This window comes from Danio aesculapii, chromosome 4, assembly GCF_903798145.1.
Source record: "Danio aesculapii chromosome 4, fDanAes4.1, whole genome shotgun sequence".
Lineage (NCBI taxonomy): Eukaryota > Metazoa > Chordata > Actinopteri > Cypriniformes > Danionidae > Danio > Danio aesculapii.
The window spans coordinates 5,660,061-5,676,840 of record NC_079438.1 but is presented as its reverse complement, the minus strand read 5'-3'; the positions used below and the strand labels follow the sequence as shown (position 1 = coordinate 5,676,840).

At 44.8% G+C, this 16,780-nt stretch overlaps 12 non-coding genes and 2 pseudogenes across 12 annotated transcripts; 6 read left to right on the top strand and 8 right to left on the bottom strand.

Moving 5' to 3' along the window:
* The window catches only part of LOC130221893 (zinc finger protein 721-like), a 461,849-nt pseudogene that overhangs the window by 81,477 nt on the left and 363,592 nt on the right, over positions 1-16,780 (top strand).
* On the top strand, positions 2,197-2,337 carry LOC130224222 (U4 spliceosomal RNA). The gene has a single exon (XR_008837290.1). It is a non-coding gene; the product is annotated as a U4 spliceosomal RNA (small nuclear RNA).
* trnas-gcu (transfer RNA serine (anticodon GCU)) lies at positions 2,961-3,042 on the bottom strand. The gene has a single exon. It is a non-coding gene; the product is annotated as a tRNA-Ser (tRNA).
* trnar-ccu (transfer RNA arginine (anticodon CCU)) lies at positions 3,222-3,302 on the bottom strand. The gene has a single exon. It is a non-coding gene; the product is annotated as a tRNA-Arg (tRNA).
* On the top strand, positions 4,703-4,843 carry LOC130224212 (U4 spliceosomal RNA). The gene has a single exon (XR_008837280.1). It is a non-coding gene; the product is annotated as a U4 spliceosomal RNA (small nuclear RNA).
* trnas-gcu (transfer RNA serine (anticodon GCU)) lies at positions 5,699-5,780 on the bottom strand. Its single transcript has one exon. It is a non-coding gene; the product is annotated as a tRNA-Ser (tRNA).
* Positions 5,960-6,041, bottom strand: trnas-gcu (transfer RNA serine (anticodon GCU)). Its single transcript has one exon. It is a non-coding gene; the product is annotated as a tRNA-Ser (tRNA).
* On the top strand, positions 7,445-7,585 carry LOC130224246 (U4 spliceosomal RNA). The gene has a single exon (XR_008837313.1). It is a non-coding gene; the product is annotated as a U4 spliceosomal RNA (small nuclear RNA).
* trnas-gcu (transfer RNA serine (anticodon GCU)) lies at positions 8,209-8,290 on the bottom strand. The gene has a single exon. It is a non-coding gene; the product is annotated as a tRNA-Ser (tRNA).
* LOC130224175 (U4 spliceosomal RNA) lies at positions 9,954-10,094 on the top strand. The gene has a single exon (XR_008837247.1). It is a non-coding gene; the product is annotated as a U4 spliceosomal RNA (small nuclear RNA).
* trnas-gcu (transfer RNA serine (anticodon GCU)) lies at positions 10,949-11,030 on the bottom strand. The gene has a single exon. It is a non-coding gene; the product is annotated as a tRNA-Ser (tRNA).
* On the bottom strand, positions 11,210-11,291 carry trnas-gcu (transfer RNA serine (anticodon GCU)). The gene has a single exon. It is a non-coding gene; the product is annotated as a tRNA-Ser (tRNA).
* Positions 12,695-12,835, top strand: LOC130224262 (U4 spliceosomal RNA). The gene has a single exon (XR_008837328.1). It is a non-coding gene; the product is annotated as a U4 spliceosomal RNA (small nuclear RNA).
* On the bottom strand, positions 16,167-16,285 carry LOC130224056 (5S ribosomal RNA; annotated as a pseudogene).

The window sequence follows — 16,780 nt, the reverse complement described above, 5'->3', positions numbered from 1 at the left end:
GCCAGTGTGGAGTGAAGGAAGAGAGTGAATTTTTCTTTAGAGGGTGTTGTTTGATGGAGATTTAGGTTTGAGGGTTTTTTGTGTAAAGAAGGAGGCCAGCTGATAAGGAGTTGGTGGAGGAGGACAGAGCAGGGTATTAAATGTCCTGAATAGTTTGCGGAACACAGAATTGGAATAATAACACTTCAATCTTGATGACACGCCCATCATTAAATTACTGCTAAACACAAACTGTTTACAAAAATGAAGATCTGCACCTATATCAGCATGTTAACCAGTGCCTTAATTGACCAGAACCAGCTTTATGACTTATACTGCAGCCAGCCCCAAGGGGGCGATCTAACGGCCAGGACCTTCGTCCAAAAGCAGGCGTGTGGCACACTTGGTGCAGAGCAAATGTGCAGCACTGTACATGATTTCATTTCTTTTCTCTGACCCCCATGCACAACTTACACGCTGTCAAGGTAAGAGCTGATGTGCTCTTTATTGAATGCAAGTAGCACACTTGCATCAAAGCCGAGCTATAATCTGTCTCAACTCCAGAAACATGGTTTTTCCTACCACTGCTATGCTGATGACACCCAGCTATACCTCTCTTTCCACCCTGATGATCCCTCGGTTCCAGCTCGCATTTCAGCCTGCCTGTCAGACATTTCACTCTGGATGAAAGATCATCATCTCCAGCTTAACCTCATGAAAACGGAAATGCTTGAAGTTTCTGCCAACCCGACTCTTCACCATAACTTTTCAATACAGATGGATGGAGCAACCATCACTGCATCCAAAATGGTAAAAAGCCTTGGAGTTACGATTAATGACCAACTGAACTTCTCTGACCACATTTCTAGAACTGCTCGATCTTGCAGATTCGCACTCTACAACATCAGAAAGGTCCGACCCTTCCTATCTAAACATACAGCTCAACTCATTGTTCAAGCTCTTGTCCTCTCCAAACTGGACTATTGCAACTCTCTGCTAGCCGGGCTACCAGCTAGTTCTATCAAACCTCTTCAGCTACTTTGAGAGTGAAATTAACACTTCAAAATTTGCTGTGTAAGCACAGCGTTGTGCTAGAGAAAGGATTAACTTTTGGGACTCGAATGGATGTTCTTACAGAAAAGATGAAGATAAAGGTTGTCATAAGGAGCTTTATCAGTAGCTCTGATCAGTGCCCCAGAGTTAAGGCTGATTTATACCTCTGCGTCAAGCGCACGCGTATGCTACGGCGCAGCCTACACGTGGTTGCATAGCACCTCGCTGTGGCCGTGGGCGACATTGACGCGCACCTCTCAAAAAATGTCATGCGTGCGCATAGCGCAAGCTCTGAGATTGGTCGGCTTGGTAACGCTGACAAGTGTGGGCGGAGGTGAGAGCCGCTCGACCGCGAAGCAGCGGGTGTTTACAAGTGTGGAGTCCCATGAAGGAGCTCCGGATGAAGACTGTTGTTTTGTGTTTACCTTTTAATTAAAGTTGTTGCACGTCCACTGGTTCCTGCCTCAAAATGAGCGAATTTGAGCCACTTGCTCATTAAGGAAGCGTTCAGAAAAAAACAAAACACCAGCGAAGAAACTCAACACAGAGAAACATAAACACCTACTGCCAGCTAGCGTTTCGGAAGTGTATTGCAGAGCAACAGAAACAGTGCGCAGAAGTATAAGTGCACGGCTACGCGCAAGGCTTGCGCCGTGGATCACGCTGATCACTTGACACAGAAGTATAAACCAGGCTTTATTGTTCAACATTAACTGCAACAAGTTTCTTCTGGTTTTGTTGGAGAGAAACTAGACAGAATGCCTGAGTCTAAAAACGGCAGCATAGCTGACCTTGGATTTCTGTCAAAATATGGTTTCAGTGCCCTTGCATTCTTCATTACCTTACCCCAATCCCTGTACAGCCCAATAAATACATCCCAATCTCAACCCTTTTCTCTGCCGTTCATCGTTGTGACTCCGCCCCTTTACCAGATTACCCACAATTCTCTTCTCCCAGATTCACATAAGTAGTGTATACTTTTCTTTAAGTAAAAATGAAACAATGTATAAGTAATTATTTTTGGACAAATCAATAACCTGTTCTGCAGACACAGCATGCACTCATTGGTGCCAGAGGGCTGATTGCTGGCAGTTTAAAGTTTGATGCCACCTTGTCGGTGCATGTCCAGTTTGGTACACAGAAGAGTTCGTAGCTGTTATAGCTATTCTTCCACAGAGGCAATATCGTAGCCTGTGAGGTCTATCCGAGGCGTGATCATTGCTGGTTGAAAACTTTACCCAATACCTCGCTGGGATGACTTGAAATACAGTCAGCTCTGGCAATTTTTGTCAGCCTCTTAGTAGGCTTAATGTTCTGTTGAAAAGGATAGCTGTGCTTTTGTTTCTTTAGCATGTTGCAACTTTCATTGAGCTCCTAAACATGCTGCAGGCTGGATTAACCTGTACCATAACATTCTTCAGAATGCGAGCAGAGTGCGTGTAAGAAACCTTCCATGGAAGCACCAGGCTCTCTAAAATACTAAAGCAATTGAACGACGAGAGTGGGATTCGAACCCACACAAGCAGAGCACAGTGGATTAGCGGTCCATCCCTGCCGGAGGCTGGATTAACTTCTACCATAACATCCTTCAAAATGCTAAGAGGGTGCGAGTAAAACACCTTCCACGGAAGCACGGGGCTCTCTCAAACACCATAGCAAATGGTCAACGAGGATGGGATTCAAACCCACACAGGCAGTGCACAATGGATTAGAAGTGCATCACCCTAACTACTCGGCCACCTCATCACGTATGCGCCTACTTCTTTGATGGAGGCTGGACTGCGGCACATATTTGTTTCTGCAATTCTGTATGTTTCTGCAATTATGTTCGGTAAGATGACTTTCAATTTTGCCATAACATGCTTCGAAGCACGAAGATGGTGCGAGTAAGATAACTTCCCCGGAAGCACCGGGCTCTCTTTAATGAACGACGAGGATGGGATTCGAACCCATGCGTGCAGAGCACAATGGATTAGCAGTCCATCGCCTTAACCACTCGGCCACCTCGTCATGCATGTAGCCGCTTTCCTGATGGGGGCTGGACTTTGGCATAAATGTATGTATTTGCAGCTACTTTCGATACAGATGACATTAAATTTTGCAGCAACATCCTTCAAAACGCAAAGAGGGTGCAAGTAATACACCTTCCACTGAATCACCGGGATCTCTCAAATGCCAGTGCATTTGAGCGACGAGGATGGGATTCGAACCACGCGTGCAGAGCACAATGGATTAGGAGTCCATCGCCTTAACCACTCGGCCACCTCGTCACATATGCTGCCACTTTCCTGATGGAGGCTGGACTGGGGCACATATGTGGTCATGTATGTTTTTGCAACTGTTTTCGGTAAGATGACACTCAATTTTACCATAACATGCTTCGAAGCACGAAGAGGGTGCAGGTAAGTTACCTTCCACGTAAACACCAGGCTCTCTTAAATGAATGACCAGGCTGGAATTCGACTCACACATGCAAAGCACAACGGATTAGCAGTCCATTGCCTTAACCACTCAGCCACCTCGCCGCGCACATAGGTGCTCTCCTAATGGAGACTGGACTATGGCAAATACGTATGTTTTTGCAGCTATTTTCGCTAAATATCACATACAGTTTTGCCATAAACATCCTTTAAGACGCTGAGAGGTGCAAGTAAGAAACCTTAGACAGAAGCAGTTGCCTCTCTCAAAACAGTGAAACTATGAGGATGGGATTTAAACCAGAAATTGCAGAGTACAACATACTAACCTAAGCACTCGGCCACCTCGTCACGTGTAAGCACAGCGCAAGTGCAAGCTCTGAGATTGGTCGGCTTGGTAGCGCTGACGAGTGTGGGCGGAGGTAAGAGCCGCTCGAGCGTGAAGCAGCAGGTGTTTACAAGTGTGGAGTCCCATGAAGGAGCTCCGGATGGAGACTGTTGTTTTGTGTTAACCTTTTCATTAAAGTTGTTGCACGTCCACTGGTTCCTGCCTCAAAATGAGCGAATTTGAGCCACTTGCACATTAAGGAAGCGGTCAGAAAAAAACAAAACACCAGCGAAGAAACTCAACACAGAGAAACATAAACACCTACTGCCAGCTAGCGTTTCGGAAGTGTATTGCAGAGCAACAGAAACAGTGCGCAGAAGTATAAGTGCACGGCTACGCGCAAGGCTTGCGCCGTGGATCACGCTGATCACTTAACACAGAAGTATAAACCAGGCTTTATTGTTCAACATTAACTGCAACAAGTTTCTTCTGGTTTTGTTGGAGAGAAACTAGACAGAATGCCTGAGTCTAAAAACGGCAGCATAGCTGACCTTGGATTTCTGTCAAAATATGGTTTCAGTGCCCTTGCATTCTTCATTACCTTACCCCAATCCCTGTACAGCCCAATAAATACATCCCAATCTCAACCCTTTTCTCTGCCGTTCAGCATTGTGACTCCGCCCCCTTTACCAGATTACCCACAATTCTCTTCTCCCAGATTCACATAAGTAGTGTATACTTTTCTTTAAGTAAAAATGAAACAATGTATAAGTAATTATTTTTGGACAAATCAATAACCTGTTCTGCAGACACAGCATGCACTCATTGGTGCCAGAGGGCTGATTGCTGGCAGTTTAAAGTTTGATGCCACCTTGTCGTTGCATGTCCAGATTGGTACACAGAAGAGTTCGTAGCTGTTATAGCTATTCTTTCGCAGTGGCAATATCGTAGCCTATGAGGTCTATCCGAGGCGTGATCATTGCTGGTTGAAAACTTTACCCAATACCTCGCTGGGATGACTTGAAATACAGTCAGCTCTGGCAATTTTTGTCAGCTTCTTAGTAGGCATAAGGTTCTGTTGAAAAGGATAGCTGTGCTCCTGTTTCTTTAGCATGTTGCAACTTTCGTTGAGCTCCTAAACATGCTGCAGGCTGGATTAACCTGTACCATAACATTCTTCAGAGTGCGTGTAAGAAACCTTCCATGGAAGCACCAGGCTCTCTAAAATACTAAAGCAATTGAACGACGAGAGTGGGATTCGAACCCACACAAGCAGAGCACAGTGGATTAGCGGTCCATCCCTGCCGGAGGCTGGATTAACTTCTACCATAACATCCTTCAAAACGCTAAGAGGGTGCGAGTAAAACACCTTCCACGGAAGCACGGGGCTCTCTCAAACACCATAGCAAATGGTCAACGAGGATGGGATTCAAACCCACACAGGCAGTACACAATGGATTAGAAGTGCATCACCCTAACTACTCGGCCACCTCATCACGTATGCGCCTACTTCTTTGATGGAGGCTGGACTGCGGCACATATTTGTTTCTGCTATTATGTTCGGTAAGATGACTTTCAATTTTGCCATAACATGCTTCGAAGTACGAAGATGGTGCGAGTAAGATAACTTCCCCGGAAGCACCGGGCTCTCTTTAATGAACGACGAGGATGGGATTCGAACCCATGCGTGCAGAGCACAATGGATTAGCAGTCATTCGCCTTAACCACTCGGCCACCTCGTCATGCATGTAGCCGCTTTCCTGATGGGGGCTGGACTTTGCCATAAATGTATGTATTTGCAGCTACTTTCGATACAGATGACATTAAATTTTGCAGCAACATCCTTCAAAACGCAAAGAGGGTGCGAGTAATACACCTTCCACTGAATCACCAGGATCTCTCAAATGCCAGTGCATTTGAGCAACGAGGATGGGATTCGAACTCACGCGTGCAGAGCACAATGGATTAGCAGTCCATCGCCTTAACCACTCGGCCACCTCGTCATGCATGTAGCCATTTTCCTGATGGGCGCTGGACTTTGGCATAAATGTATGTATTTGCAGCTACTTTCGATACAGATGACATTAAATTTTGCAGCAACATCCTTCAAAACGCAAAGAGGGTGCGAGTAATACACCTTCCACTGAATCACCGGGATCTCTCAAATGCCAGTGCATTTGAGCGACGAGGATGGGATTCGAACCCACGCGTGCAGAGCACAATGGATTAGCAGTCCATCGCCTTAACCACTCGGCCACCTCGTCACATATGCTGCCACTTTCCTGATGGAGGCTGGACTGGGGCACATATGTGGTCATGTATGTTTTTGCAACTGTTTTCGGTAAGATGACACTCAATTTTGCCATAACATGCTTCGAAGCACGAAGAGGGTGCAAGTAAGTTACCTTCCACGTAAACACCAGGCTCTCTTAAACAAATGACCAGGCTGGAATTCGACTCACACATGCAAAGCACAAAGGATTAGCAGTCCATCGCCTTAACCACTCAGCCACCTCGCCGCGCACATAGGTGCTCTCCTAATGGAGACTGGACTATGGCAAATACGTATGTTTTTGCAGCTATTTTCGCTAAATATCACATACAGTTTTGCCATAAACATCCTTGAAGACGCAGAGAGGTGCAAGTAAGAAACCTTAGACAGAAGCAGGTGCCTCTCTCAAAACAGTGAAACTATGAGGATGGGATTTAAACCAGAACTTGCAGAGTACAACATACTAACCTAAGCACTCGGCCACCTCGTCACGTGTAAGCACAGCGCAAGTGCAAGCTCTGAGATTGGTCGGCTTGGTAGCGCTGACGAGTGTGGGCGGAGGTGAGAGCCGCTCGAGCGTGAAGCAGCGGGTGTTTACAAGTGTGGAGTCCCATGAAGGAGCTCCGGATGGAGACTGTTGTTTTGTGTTAACCTTTTCATTAAAGTTGTTGCACGTCCACTGGTTCCTGCCTCAAAATGAGCGAATTTGAGCCACTTGCACATTAAGGAAGCGGTCAGAAAAAAACAAAACACCAGCGAAGAAACTCAACACAGAGAAACATAAACACCTACTGCCAGCTAGCGTTTCGGAAGTGTATTGCAGAGCAACAGAAACAGTGCGCAGAAGTATAAGTGCACGGCTACGCGCAAGGCTTGCGCCGTGGATCACGCTGATCACTTGACACAGAAGTATAAACCAGGCTTTATTGTTCAACATTAACTGCAACAAGTTTCTTCTGGTTTTGTTGGAGAGAAACTAGACAGAATGCCTGAGTCTAAAAACGGCAGCATAGCTGACCTTGGATTTCTGTCAAAATATGGTTTCAGTGCCCTTGCATTCTTCATTACCTTACCCCCCAATCCCTGTACAGCCCAATAAATACATCCCAATCTCAACCCTTTTCTCTGCCGTTCAGCGTTGTGACTCCGCCCCCTTTACCAGATTACCCACAATTCTCTTCTCCCAGATTCACATAAGGAAGTGTATACTTTTCTTTAAGTAAAAATGAAACAATGTATAAGTAATTATTTTTGGACAAATCAATAACCTGTTCTGCAGACACAGCATGCACTCATTGGTGCCAGAGGGCTGATTGCTGGCAGTTTAAAGTTTGATGCCACCTTGTCGTTGCATGTCCAGATTGGTACACAGAAGAGTTCGTAGCTGTTATAGCTATTCTTTTGCAGAGGCAATATTGTAGCCTATGAGGTCTATCCGAGGCGTGATCATTGCTGGTTGAAAACTTTACCCAATACCTCGCTGGGATGACTTGAAATACAGTCAGCTCTGGCAACTTTTGTTAGCCTCTTAGTAGGCTTAATGTTCTGTTGAAAAGGATAGCTGTGCTCCTGTTTCTTTAGCATGTTGCAACTTTCATTGAGCTCCTAAACATGTTGCAGGCTGGATTAACCTGTACCATAACATTCTTCAGAATGCGAGCAGAGTGCGTGTAAGAAACCTTCCATGGAAGCACCAGGCTCTCTAAAATACTAAAGCAATTGAACGACGAGAGTGGGATTCGAACCCACACAAGCAGAGCACAGTGGATTAGCGGTCCATCCCTGCCGGAGGCTGGATTAACTTCTACCATAACATCCTTCAAAACGCTAAGAGGGTGCGAGTAAAACACCTTCCACAGAAGCACGGGGCTTTCTCAAACACCATAGCAAATGGTCAACGAGGATGGGATTCAAACCCACACAGGCAGTGCACAATGGATTAGAAGTGCATCACCCTAACTACTCGGCCACCTCATCACGTATGCGCCTACTTCTTTGATGGAGGCTGGACTGCGGCACATATTTGTTTCTGCAATTCTGTATGTTTCTGCAATTATGTTCGGTAAGATGACTTTCAATTTTGCCATAACATGCTTCGAAGCACGAAGATGGTGCGAGTAAGATAACTTCCCCGGAAGCACCGGGCTCTCTTTAATGAACGACGAGGATGGGATTCGAACCCATGCGTGCAGAGCACAATGGATTAGCAGTCCATCGCCTTAACCACTCGGCCCCCTCGTCATGCATGTAGCTGCTTTCCTGATGGGGGCTGGACTTTGGCATAAATGTATGTATTTGCAGCTACTTTCGATACAGATGACATTAAATTTTGCAGCAACATCCTTCAAAACGCAAAGAGGGTGCGAGTAATACACCTTCCACTGAATCACCGGGATCTCTCAAATGCCAGTGCATTTGAGCGACGAGGATGGGATTCGAACCCACGCGTGCAGAGCACAATGGATTAGCAGTCCATCGTCTTAACCACTTGGCCAACTCGTCACATATGCTGACACTTTCCTGATGGAGGCTGGACTGGGGCACATATGTGGTCATGTATGTTTTTGCAACTGTTTTCGGTAAGATGACACTCAATTTTGCCATAACATGCTTCGAAGCACGAAGAGGGTGCAAGTAAGTTACCTTCCACGTAAACACCAGGCTCTCTTAAACGAATGACCAGGCTGGAATTCGACTCACACATGCAAAGCACAAAGGATTAGCAGTCCATCGCCTTAACCACTCAGCCACCTCGCCGCGCACATAGGTGCTCTCCTAATGGAGACTGGACTATGGCAAATACGTATGTTTTTGCAGCTATTTTCGCTAAATATCACATACAGTTTTGCCATAAACATCCTTTAAGACGCTGAGAGGTGCAAGTAAGAAACCTTAGACAGAAGCAGTTGCCTCTCTCAAAACAGTGAAACTATGAGGATGGGATTTAAACCAGAACTTGCAGAGTACAACATACTAACCTAAGCACTCGGCCACCTCGTCACGTGTAAGCACAGCGCAAGTGCAAGCTCTGAGATTGGTCGGCTTGGTAGCGCTGACGAGTGTGGGCGGAGGTGAGAGCCGCTCGAGCGTGTAGCAGTGGGTGTTTGAAAGTGTGGAGTCCCATGAAGGAGCTCCGGATGGAGACTGTTGTTTTGTGTTAACCTTTTCATTAAAGTTGTTGCACGTCCACTGGTTCCTGCCTCAAAATGAGCGAATTTGAGCCACTTGCACATTAAGGAAGCGGTCAGAAAAAAACAAAACACCAGCGAAGAAACTCAACACAGAGAAACATAAACACCTACTGCCAGCTAGCGTTTCGGAAGTGTATTGCAGAGCAACAGAAACAGTGCGCAGAAGTATAAGTGCACGGCTACGCGCAAGGCTTGCGCCGTGGATCACGCTGATCACTTGACACAGAAGTATAAACCAGGCTTTATTGTTCAACATTAACTGCAACAAGTTTCTTCTGGTTTTGTTGGAGAGAAACTAGACAGAATGCCTGAGTCTAAAAACGGCAGCATAGCTGACCTTGGATTTCTGTCAAAATATGGTTTCAGTGCCCTTGCATTCTTCATTAGCTTACCCCCCAATCCCTGTACAGCCCAATAAATACATCCCAATCTCAACCCTTTTCTCTGCCGTTCAGCGTTGTGATTCCGCCCCCTTTACCAGATTACCCACAATTCTCTTCTCCCAGATTCACATAAGTAGTGTATACTTTTCTTTAAGTAAAAATGAAACAATGTATGAGTAATTATTTTTGGACAAATCAATAACCTGTTCTGCAGACACAGCATGCCCTCATTGGTGCCAGAGGGCTGATTGCTGGCAGTTTAAAGTTTGATGCCACCTTGTCGTTGCATGTCCAGATTGGTACACAGAAGAGTTCGTAGCTGTTATAGCTATTCTTTTGCAAAGGCAATATCGTAGCCTATGAGGTCTATCCGAGGCATGATCATTGCTGGTTGAAAACTTTACCCAATACCTCGCTGGGATGACTTGAAATACAGTCAGCTCTGGCAATTTTTGTCAGCCTCTTAGTAGGCTTAATGTTCTGTTGAAAAGGATAGCTGTGCTCCTGTTTCTTTAGCATGTTGCAACTTTCGTTGAGCTCCTAAACATGCTGCAGGCTGGATTAACCTGTACCATAACATTCTTCAGAGTGCGTGTAAGAAACCTTCCATGGATCACCAGGCTCTCTAAAATACTAAAGCAATTGAACGACGAGAGTGGGATTCGAACCCACACAAGCAGAGCACAGTGGATTAGCGGTCCATCCCTGCCGGAGGCTGGATTAACTTCTACCATAACATCCTTCAAAACGCTAAGAGGGTGCGAGTAAAACACCTTCCACGGAAGCACGGGGCTCTCTCAAACACCATAGCAAATGGTCAACGAGGATGGGATTCAAACCCACACAGGCAGTGCACAATGGATTAGAAGTGCATCACCCTAACTACTCGGCCACCTCATCACGTATGCGCCTACTTCTTTGATGGAGGCTGGACTGCGGCACATATTTGTTTCTGCTATTATGTTCGGTAAGATGACTTTCAATTTTGCCATAACATGCTTCGAAGTACGAAGATGGTGCGAGTAAGATAACTTCCCCGGAAGCACCGGGCTCTCTTTAATGAACGACGAGGATGGGATTCGAACCCATGCGTGCAGAGCACAATGGATTAGCAGTCATTCGCCTTAACCACTCGGCCACCTCGTCATGCATGTAGCCGCTTTCCTGATGGGGGCTGGACTTTGCCATAAATGTATGTATTTGCAGCTACTTTCGATACAGATGACATTAAATTTTGCAGCAACATCCTTCAAAACGCAAAGAGGGTGCGAGTAATACACCTTCCACTGAATCACCAGGATCTCTCAAATGCCAGTGCATTTGAGCAACGAGGATGGGATTCGAACTCACGCGTGCAGAGCACAATGGATTAGCAGTCCATCGCCTTAACCACTCGGCCACCTCGTCATGCATGTAGCCATTTTCCTGATGGGCGCTGGACTTTGGCATAAATGTATGTATTTGCAGCTACTTTCGATACAGATGACATTAAATTTTGCAGCAACATCCTTCAAAACGCAAAGAGGGTGCGAGTAATGCACCTTCCACTGAATCACCGGGATCTCTCAAATGCCAGTGCATTTGAGCGACGAGGATGGGATTCGAACCCACGCGTGCAGAGCACAATGGATTAGCAGTCCATCGCCTTAACCACTCGGCCACCTCGTCACATATGCTGCCACTTTCCTGATGGAGGCTGGACTGGGGCACATATGTGGTCATGTATGTTTTTGCAACTGTTTTCGGTAAGATGACACTCAATTTTGCCATAACATGCTTCAAAGCACGAAGAGGGTGCAAGTAAGTTACCTTCCACGTAAACACCAGGCTCTCTTAAACAAATGACCAGGCTGGAATTCGACTCACACATGCAAAGCACAAAGGACTAGCAGTCCATCGCCTTAACCACTCAGCCACCTCGCCGCGCACATAGGTGCTCTCCTAATGGAGACTGGACTATGGCAAATACGTATGTTTTTGCAGCTATTTTCGCTAAATATCACATACAGTTTTGCCATAAACATCCTTTAAGACGCAGAGAGGTGCAAGTAAGAAACCTTAGACAGAAGCAGGTGCCTCTCTCAAAACAGTGAAACTATGAGGATGGGATTTAAACCAGAACTTGCAGAGTACAACATACTAACCTAAGCACTCGGCCACCTCGTCACGTGTAAGCACAGCGCAAGTGCAAGCTCTGAGATTGGTCGGCTTGGTAGCGCTGACGAGTGTGGGCGGAGGTGAGAGCCGCTCGAGCGTGAAGCAGCGGGTGTTTACAAGTGTGGAGTCCCATGAAGGAGCTCCGGATGGAGACTGTTGTTTTGTGTTAACCTTTTCATTAAAGTTGTTGCACGTCCACTGGTTCCTGCCTCAAAATGAGCGAATTTGAGCCACTTGCACATTAAGGAAGCGGTCAGAAAAAAACAAAACACCAGCGAAGAAACTCAACACAGAGAAACATAAACACCTACTGCCAGCTAGCGTTTCGGAAGTGTATTGCAGAGCAACAGAAACAGTGCGCAGAAGTATAAGTGCACGGCTACGCGCAAGGCTTGCGCCGTGGATCACGCTGATCACTTGACACAGAAGTATAAACCAGGCTTTATTGTTCAACATTAACTGCAACAAGTTTCTTCTGGTTTTGTTGGAGAGAAACTAGACAGAATGCCTGAGTCTAAAAACGGCAGCATAGCTGACCTTGGATTTCTGTCAAAATATGGTTTCAGTGCCCTTGCATTCTTCATTACCTTACCCCCCAATCCCTGTACAGCCCAATAAATACATCCCAATCTCAACCCTTTTCTCTGCCGTTCAGCGTTGTGACTCCGCCCCCTTTACCAGATTACCCACAATTCTCTTCTCCCAGATTCACATAAGGAAGTGTATACTTTTCTTTAAGTAAAAATGAAACAATGTATAAGTAATTATTTTTGGACAAATCAATAACCTGTTCTGCAGACACAGCATGCACTCATTGGTGCCAGAGGGCTGATTGCTGGCAGTTTAAAGTTTGATGCCACCTTGTCGTTGCATGTCCAGATTGGTACACAGAAGAGTTCGTAGCTGTTATAGCTATTCTTTTGCAGAGGCAATATCGTAGCCTATGAGGTCTATCTCAGGCGTGATTATTGCTGTTTGAAAACTTTACCCAATACCTCGCTGGGATGACTTGAAATACAGTCAGCTCTGGCAATTTTTGTCAGCTTCTTAGTAGGCATAATGTTCTGTTGAAAAGGATAGCTGTGCTCCTGTTTCTTTAGCATGTTGCAACTTTCGTTGAGCTCCTAAACATGCTGCAGGCTGGATTAACCTGTACCATAACATTCTTCAGAGTGCGTGTAAGAAACCTTCCATGGAAGCACCAGGCTCTCTAAAATACTAAAGCAATTGAACGACGAGAGTGGGATTCGAACCCACACAAGCAGAGCACAGTGGATTAGCGGTCCATCCCTGCCGGAGGCTGGATTAACTTCTACCATAACATCCTTCAAAACGCTAAGAGGGTGCGAGTAAAACACCTTCCACGGAAGCACGGGGCTCTCTCAAACACCATAGCAAATGGTCAACGAGGATGGGATTCAAACCCACACAGGCAGTGCACAATGGATTAGAAGTGCATCACCCTAACTACTCGGCCACCTCATCACGTATGCGCCTACTTCTTTGATGGAGGCTTTACTGCGGCACAAATTTGTTTCTGCAATTCTGTATGTTTCTGCAATTATGTTCGGTAAGATGACTTTCAATTTTGCCATAACATGCTTCGAAGCACGAAGATAGTGCGAGTAAGATAACTTCCCCGGAAGCACCGGGCTCTCTTTAATGAACGACGAGGATGGGATTCGAACCCATGCGTGCAGAGCACAATGGATTATCCAGTACCGATTTGCACCAGGTTTCTTAAAAACCCCATCTCCAAAAAACCATAAATCATTTTCACAGTACAATCTTTCAAATCCCACTATTTCTCTCCAAATCTTACACTCACATCTTTACTTGGTTTATTTTCTTCCATGTTTTCTATTCTTGTTAACCATTCTGCAGGTATGGCATTTTTAATTATGTCGTATTCCTTTATTAAGTCTTGTCTATTAAAATCCTCCTTCGCTTTGTCCATCACATCAATAACATACTGCACCGGTAAAAATCCTTCCTTAAATTCATATAAAATATCCCTTACTCTTGTTATTCCCACCTCCCACCATTTCCTTAAAAAACACCACTTTCTCTTGATTAAGAATGTCACTGTTTAGGAATAAAGGCTGATTTAAAATGTTCTCGCGTCCTTGTATATTAAAATGTACACAAGTTAAAAATTTCCCCCATGCTCCAATCAATTCTTTATAAAAGTCTGGTAGACCCTCTGTCATGAATGTTTTCATCCTCATCCATAAAATATTATCTCCCATATTAAAATTGCCACTTTTACTTAAAAAATATTCCATTAATCTTTTCCATGCTGCCTTATTTTCTTCATCCAAATATTTCCTTACCATTTTCACTCTTAAGCTGTTTTTTCTTTGTTCCACATCTATTAAACCTAGTCCCCCTTTGCCCACTTCTCCAATCAACGTTGCTTATTCTTGGAGGCTTCCCTTCCCATAAAAAAATCTAAAAAACATTTTTTCAGCCTTTTTTCCATCCACAGTGGCATTGATGACACATATAAAATATTCCATAATTTAGAAACCATTAAAACATTCAAAATTAAAACCCTCCCCTTCAAAGTTAAAGACATTAATTTCCAAAACCTCAGCCTTCTTTCAATCCCTCCTAACATTTCCTCCCACGTAGTTACTTCTGCTTTCTTTTCATCCCTCCCAACTACAATGCCTAAAATTTTAATTTCATCCATTTCCTTGAACGTAAAATGTCCAGATAAAGCCTCAGTTCCTCCAAATCTCAAATATACTGTTTTATCTTCGTTTATTTTAGCTCCTGAACCCTTGCAAAAATGTTGTACCGTTTCCATTGCTTGCTTTACACTTGCCAGATCTTGTAGTATTAATGTAGTATCATCAGCATATTGAAATATTTTATTCACTCCCCCCTCTACCTCTATTCCTTTTATTCGTTCCTCTTGCTTCACAGCTAATCCCAGTGGTTCTGCAACTAAGGCATATAAAAGTGCAGATAACGGGCAACCCTGTCTGATTGATCTTGTTATTTTAAAACAGTCCGTTAAAAAACCATTGCATTTTATCCTGGTTATAGCTCCTCTATATAAAATCTGAACCCACTTTAAAAAATTTTCCCCAAAACCAAAACTCTGTTCTTCTGTCTTGAGTTGTTGTTTTGTCCTCTGACTGTATATTGTCTCCTTCATACATCTGTCTGTCTACCCGCTGCTCTACCTCCTCCTCCTCTTCCCCCATCCACCATTCACATTTATTTAAAACCTTATTACAATCCGGGCACTTCACCGCATCGCAATCCCTTGCGAAATGCCCCCTTTCCTCGCACTTAAAACACTTAAAATCTGGACAGTCTTTCACCACATGATCTGGGCTCATGCACAGCCTGCAAGTTTTCACCTGATGGCTGTGCATCACCCTTAAGTATTGTGGTCCTTCTGCTGTCTCTATTCTTGTGCTGTACGGGAGGGACGCCACTTCTTTGGGGAATCTGGTTTTAACAAACCTCGTCCCATCTTCAATATCTGTGCCCGGATAAAACCTTCTTTTAATTTTTGAAATGGGACAAACTCTCCAATTATCCAATTTGTCTAAAATATCTATATCAACAACATAGACAGGCAGATGCATGAAGGAGACAACACAATCGCGGTTTTGTAGCCTCTTTACTGTACAGTTTATCCCTTTAATAGTCAATCCGTCTGTTAACACATCAGCATCTTCCTCTCTTTCAAGTGTTACTTCATATTCCTTGTTTTGTTTTGGTCTTACAGCCAAAATCTTTCCATCCCCAATCCTCTCCGTCACTGCTTTAATTAAATCCATTGCTCTCATCTCAGTTGTTTGTCCCATATCCACTGTTACAGTTGCTTCTTTTAGATAAATCCTTTTCCTTGCTTCCTTCTCCGATCGGTTTGTTTCTTTGTCGTCTTTGTCGTCAATCCAGTCCATTGTCATTTGCCTTCTCAAATCCGTCCACCATTGCCAGGTCTGTCACCGTAGATCCGTCCATTGCAAAAAAAATAGGAATAAAAAACACTCCTCCCGAACAGCTCACGCTGCTGGGAGGATAAACTAAACAAACTCAAAAAAAAGTTTAACAAAAATGTATTTGAGTCAAAAATAAAACTAATCAGAAGAAAATGTGGTGAGCCTCTCTCACTAACTGCAGCCAAACACTTCCTGGAATGTACCACTATCACACATGCACAGGGGGGTATGGCCGTATGCGAGAGCAGCCGTCAAGAGTTGGCTATTTAAAAATAGGCGCAGCACCAGGAGCCGAGTGCCGCTCAGCTTGCCTTGACACAGCACCGACAGAAACAATGCCCTTGGCCCCTCAATAGTTTACCTCTTTTTTATATTTTTTTATTTATTTATTAATTTTTTTGCCAAATGAAGGAATTCAAAAAGCTTACAGCACCTGGTATTCCCAGGCGGTCTCCCATCCAAGTACTAAGCAGGTCCAATCCTGCTTTGCTTCCGTGTTCAGATGAGATCAGGCATTGCCGGGGTGGTATAGCCGTAAGCAAGAGCAGCTGTCAAGAGTTGGCTATTTAAAAATAGGCGCAGCACCAGGAGCCGAGTGCCGCTCAGGTTGCCTTGACACAGCACCGACAGAAACAATGCCCTTGGCCCCTCAATAGTTTACCTCTTCTAGGGGTGTGATTCTCGCTTTGGGTGCGAGAGGTCCTGGGTTCAAATCCCGGACGAGCCCTTGCAGCTGTCTTGTGTTTTACAGGGAGGTATTATGGCTTTCATAAAAACTTCTTTCGAAGAATTCCAGTTTGTTAGCAGATAGTATCACCACGTAAAACCTTCCCTGCACAGTGGCTTGCTGTTCTAGGAGAATGATTCTCGCTCATGCCACGAGAGCTCCCAGGTTCAAATTCCGGGCGAGCCCGTACAGTTGTCTCATGTTTTATGAGGGTGTTGAGGTTTTAGACAGAGGCCGTTTTCAGAGAATGCCGGTTTGACAGCAGATAGTGTTGCCATGTAAACTTGTTGCTTTTAATTGGCTCGTTG